The sequence below is a fragment of the Phascolarctos cinereus genome, unplaced genomic scaffold (genome assembly GCF_003287225.1).
Source record: "Phascolarctos cinereus isolate Bilbo 61053 unplaced genomic scaffold, phaCin_HiC Scaffold_5;HRSCAF=322, whole genome shotgun sequence".
NCBI classification, from domain to species: Eukaryota; Metazoa; Chordata; class Mammalia; order Diprotodontia; family Phascolarctidae; genus Phascolarctos; species Phascolarctos cinereus.
This window is the reverse complement of record NW_027555958.1, coordinates 264,566,573-264,572,200: the sequence shown is the minus strand read 5'-3', so window position 1 is coordinate 264,572,200 and position 5,628 is coordinate 264,566,573.

Here is a 5,628-nt window from a genome sequence, read left to right as displayed (position 1 = left end):
GTCCCTGATATTGGGAAAGATTGAAGGCAAGAGGAAAAGAGGATGGCAGAGGATGAGATGGAAAGGTAATGTCATGGAACCAATGAACATGAATTTGTGCAGACTTCGAAAGATAGTGGAGGATAGCAGAGCATACTATGGTCTATGGGATCATAAAAAGTTGGACACAACTGAAAGATTGAACAACAACAATGAGGTGTTAATGAGGCATAGACGAACTGTGGAATTGACTATGCCATGATCCCTTTATAAGATGCAAAAAACCTCCGCCTAGTCAAGAAGGGAGTAACTAAATTGACTGAAAAAACAAATTATCTATGTCTTTGAGTCTTTTAAACGGCTAAAATCTAAGGAAAGGGGAAGCTGGGTGGCACAGTGGATACGGGCCTGGAGTCAGGAAAACATTTTCCTGAGTTCAAATCTGGCCTCAGATACTTACTAGCTTAGCTGTGTGACCCTAGGCAGATCTTGTAGCCCTGTTTGCCTCAGTAATTGAGCTGGAGAAGGAAATGCAAACCACTCCAGTATCTTTGCCAAGAAAATCTCAAACGGGATCACAAAGAGTCAGACACGACTGAAAACAAATGAAAAATCCTGAAGACTTCAAGGTAGTCAAGGACTAGAGCAATTGTAGAGTGGGATCCCTGAAGGTAAATAAAAGGAGATTTCGCTTTCTCCTATCTCCTCACCTCTCTATCAATCATGACATCCATCTAAGGAGTGAAAGACATCCCTTCCAGCGGTCTGAGTTGGAGAATTCTGAGATTTAGCAAACTAGGCGCTCCAGCGAGAGATACAATCAGAGTCAGTTACCCAAAAGAGGAAACAGTTTCAAGGAGCCTGACTCCTGGCATTCGCAAGTCAGTCTGTGGAGGAGAGTAGGCCCTAGGAACTTAGTGTGAAGATTTAATAAAGAAGAAAGTTGAGATGCCTTTACCACACATGTAGAATATGTGTATGTCTCGGGACCATTGTACTCTGACTTTGAGCTCATTCTTCCCTTGGACATTTTATTTATTTGTGGGAGAGGGCACTCCAGGTTTGTGAGGGAAATGTTTTATAGCTACTGTTCTTACTATGCCAAATAAGTAAATGTCTTTGCTAAGAGCCAGTTTGGGTCTACTGGCTAACTGTTGATGGGTTAGACCCATCTATTCTCATGGGTACTCATGACGTATAGTGTTTGGAATGCAGTTCCATAGGGTGACCCCCTAGAACCCAAGATAACAGCCACTCTCTAGAGACCCAACCCTCCAGTGTTAACTGAGAGTTGGGGAATTACCCAGAGGAGGTGCTACATATGAGTGCTCAGATGAATGGATGGATGGATGGATGGATGGATATATACAAACAAGAAGGACTATTCAGGTCCATTAAAATGTCAGAATTATTAGTTTTGCTTTCAAATATTCACAACAAATTACTATCCAAGTGAAAACTTTAAAGTCCTGATTCTCAGAGCCCGAAAGTCTCACAAGTATCTTCCAACAGGTCCTTACTTATTTTGTCTATTTTGCTTAGCACAAGTCTGACCAGACATTTTTATAATCTCTTTTTCAGAGTGAATTGATACTTTTGAAAGGCTCTAAATGTCTCAATGTTTCTCTTTGTTTCTCTCTATCTATCTACACACATGGGGACCTTTCTGCATATTGGTCATAATGTTCACCATACTAACACAGCTCCTAATCTGCATACTCATCTCTTCCATGGTAACTTCCACCTGGGAATGATGGGTAGTCATAGGAAAAAACTCAGAGGACCTGAGTTCAAATTCTGCCTCTAGAGGTCATTCACTACCTGTGGAATCTTGTTCAAATCACTTAAATTCTCTGAGCCCCAGTTCACTCATCTATAAAATGAGAGGTCTCAAGGTCCTTTGAAGCTCTAAGTGTAACTACCCTGGCCCCCACTGCCTCAAAGGCCAAGAATCTTTTATTTTCACCTCTCTGCAGGGTTCTTTGGTACTCTTAAGGACATTTGGGGTATTTAGTTTCTCTGCCATTGGCTCAAGCCCCCACCCAATCGTGTTCCCTCAGTTTTAGGGGTCTCTGTACCCTAGCTCCATTTATACATTTAACAATCACATTAGCTTTTACAAAAAAAAAAATGTACTTCAAAGCTATTTTAAGTACAAACATTCCCCAATACCCAGAGGGCATAATCCTCCCTAACCCCTTTACACATGCTTAGTCAGTTGGGAGAGGACAGGGATTAGGTTCACAGTTTAACTCAGTTCCTATATAGCCTAGTCCCATCAAGTTTCAAGTCCAAAGTCCTCCTTCAGTTATATTTTCCCTACTGGGCAGGCTACAACATTTAGCCTGGAATCCTTCCGCTAGGATGGTTCAACTTCAGGTCCTAGGATTGCTCATAGAATTGAAAAGGATGAACAAAACAGACCAGAACAAACCCTTAAGCCCATTTCTCAGGGCCACAAAATCTGTAGGTGGGGAGAAGGAAGGTAGTCCTTCCCTTCACCCAGCTCCACTCAGTTCATATTGCCCATGCTGTGGGTTGACAAGGCATTTGCCCTTTCTGGATGAAGATAAAAACAGACTGACCCAATATGATAGTTCTAAAGACAAAGCCTGGTCCAGCTATGCAGCCAATGGAAAGATGCTATTTTCACCCACATGGTAGGGCAATGCAGAATATCTTCTCCCAGAAGCAGTTTCCTGCTGTCTCCCATATGAATGCCTCCGTGATAGGTGATCTGGGCAAGTATAGAGCAAAGTTTTGTTACATGAGACTATGACCCTATGACTCACTATACTGTCATACTGTCACTAATTATTTCCTTCATTTTCTCATCATTCTCATCCCATTTGTTCTGAAAAACCTGGATTTAGTCAAAAGGCCACACTTGAGGACCTAGAAGGCCACATGTGGCCTCGAGGCTACAGGTTCCCCACCCCTGGTCTAAAGCTTTAAATTGTTCAATTGTATATATAGAATGTAGCAAAACAATGAACTTGCCTTCAAGGTACAGACTATATTTGTACCTTTGTTTCTAGTCACTCACCAACATTTGACCCTAAATAGGCTATGGGAATTATAACTGACCATATTGTGACTGATAATAGCACGGCCAGATGGAGTGCCTTTCTTGAGGGAAAGGGTTATTGAACTAGGAAGAACTATCAAATAGGAGAGGCCTATGTATGCCCTGGATTTTTTGAGGGGTTGAACAGGAAAAGAATGCTATGAAATTACAATGCCATTTGAGTCAATGCTTTAGACAAGGAAAGGAATCTGCTGCCTCACATTAAAGGGAAGCACATCAGTGGGGGCTTGTAAGCAGTGGTAGAGTGAAAGGCACCAACAGAATTTTCCCTAGAACCCTGAAAATAGAAGCAGCCACCACTATGGGGAAGCAACCTTTCAATGTCCGTGTAAGTTGGAAGAGCAAGCCCAGAAGGAGTATCACATCTGCTTCCTCTTTGTAATTAGGAGTAAATAAATGCCTTTAGAATTGTCCTTCCCAATCTCTGACCCAATGCAAATTTTTACAGATCCTCAAATTCCCTTACTACTTTTTCTGTTGTAAATTGTCTTTTTATACAGCACACAAGCCCCAATAAACTCATAACTAATTTCCCTACAATGTGTAATCCCTCCTCAAAAGTTAAGCAAAACAGCAAGTCATTGTGGCTATTCATGAAATCTTCATTTTAATTAAATAAGCATTTATTAAGGGCTCTAACATTAAATCATGTGCTGAGCTCTAGGGATGAAGAGATATAAATTAAAAATAGTTCCTACCTTATTATCTTTCTTACCAAATCTCACCTCCACCCCTTTTAAAGCTTGCCTGTCAAGGGTCTCACCATCCTTCTGGTCATATCTAACTTTTCACTCTCACTTACCCCATCAATTGCCAAATTTTGTCTTTTTCTATATCTCTACTATCCCCTTTTCTCCACTCACATTACCTCTACCCTAGTTTAGGCCCTACTACCTGGACTTCTTATACCTTCTTATTTGGTCTTGCCTCACTCCAATCTATTTATCTCTCACACAACTACCAAAGTGATTTTTGTTAAGGACCGATATGACCATACACTCTTCCCCTCAACAAACCCCAGTGGCTCCTCATTACCTCGAAACTCCCATGTTTAGTATTTGAAGCTCTTCACAGCCTGGCTCCTTCCTGCCTATCCAGTCTTCTTACACCTTACTACTTTCCATGTACCCTATGGTTTATCCGTACTTGGCCTATTTGATGCTGTATACACATCTATCTCCTGTACAATGCAACCAGGAGTTGCTGGGAACCCCAAAATGTCATGGTACAAGGCAAGTCTACCTGGAAAGAATTCAAGCACTCAAGCCTGCTGTCAGTCAAAGCAGCAAGGTTTACTGTAATGCCAATAGTGCTGAGATTCCCAGTGAATCTGCAACTTGACAGGAGTCAGAATGCTATTTATATACAAAAAAAGACAGTGAGAAGATTTAGATGGGATTAAGGAGTGGTAAATAGCCTGGGGTGACCCAGGTGTGACAGTGAAAAGAGTATTAAGTGGTCTGGGGTAGGCCAAGAGTCACTGTGAAAGGATTGTTGAGTATCTAGGTGGGGTGGGATGGGCAAGATGACTTGGGTGAAATGCCAGTGATCTGGGGTACTAAAATGTGTGGGAAAATTCAGGAACTGGGTTGTTGAAATGTATGGGAAAATTCAGGGTCCAGGTAGCATCACCCCATCACTATATCCATGTCTTTGCAATGACTTTCTTCTATACATAGAATGTATTCCCTCCTCATCTCTGCCTCTTAGAATCCCTTATTTCCTTCAAGAAGTCTCTTCTGTTTTCAGACAAAATAACCAAAGCTATCTATAGTCACATGAAAAAAAAATGCTCTAAATCACTATCAATTAGAGAAATACAAATTAAAGCAACTCTGAGGTACCACCACACACCTATCAGATTGGCTAATGTGACAGAAAAAGAAAATGACAAATGTAGGGGATGCGGGAAAATTGAAACACCAATACACATCTGGTGAAGTTGTATACTGATTCAACTATCCTGAAGAGCTATTTGGAACTATGCCTAAAAGGCTATAAAACTATGCATAAGCAATACCACTACTAGGTCTGTATCCCAAAGAGATAGAAAAACAAAAAGGAAAGGGGCCTATTTAGTGGTGGCAAAGAATGGGAAAGTGAGGGGATATCCATCAACTGGGGAATGACTGAACAAGTTGTATATGATTGTGATGGAATACTATTTTGCTATAAAAAATGATGAGCAGGACAATTTCAGAAAAATCTGGAAAGACTTGGAACTGATGGAAAGTGAAATGAGCAGAACCAGAAGAATATTCTATACAGTAACAGCAATATTGAATGATGATCTATTGTGAGTAACTTAGTTATTCTTAGCAACACAATGATCTAAGACAATTCTGAAGGAATTATGATGAAAGGTGCTATCTATCTCCAGAGAAAGAACGGTGGAGGCTGAATGCGGATCAAAGATACTTTTTCTTTACTTTCTATATTTTTCTTGGGAATGGTTTTTGTTCACAGCATGACTTACATGGAAATGTGTTTTGCATGACTACACATATGTAACCTAGGTCAAATTGCTTGTCTCAATGGGGAAGAGGAGAATGGGGAGAGAA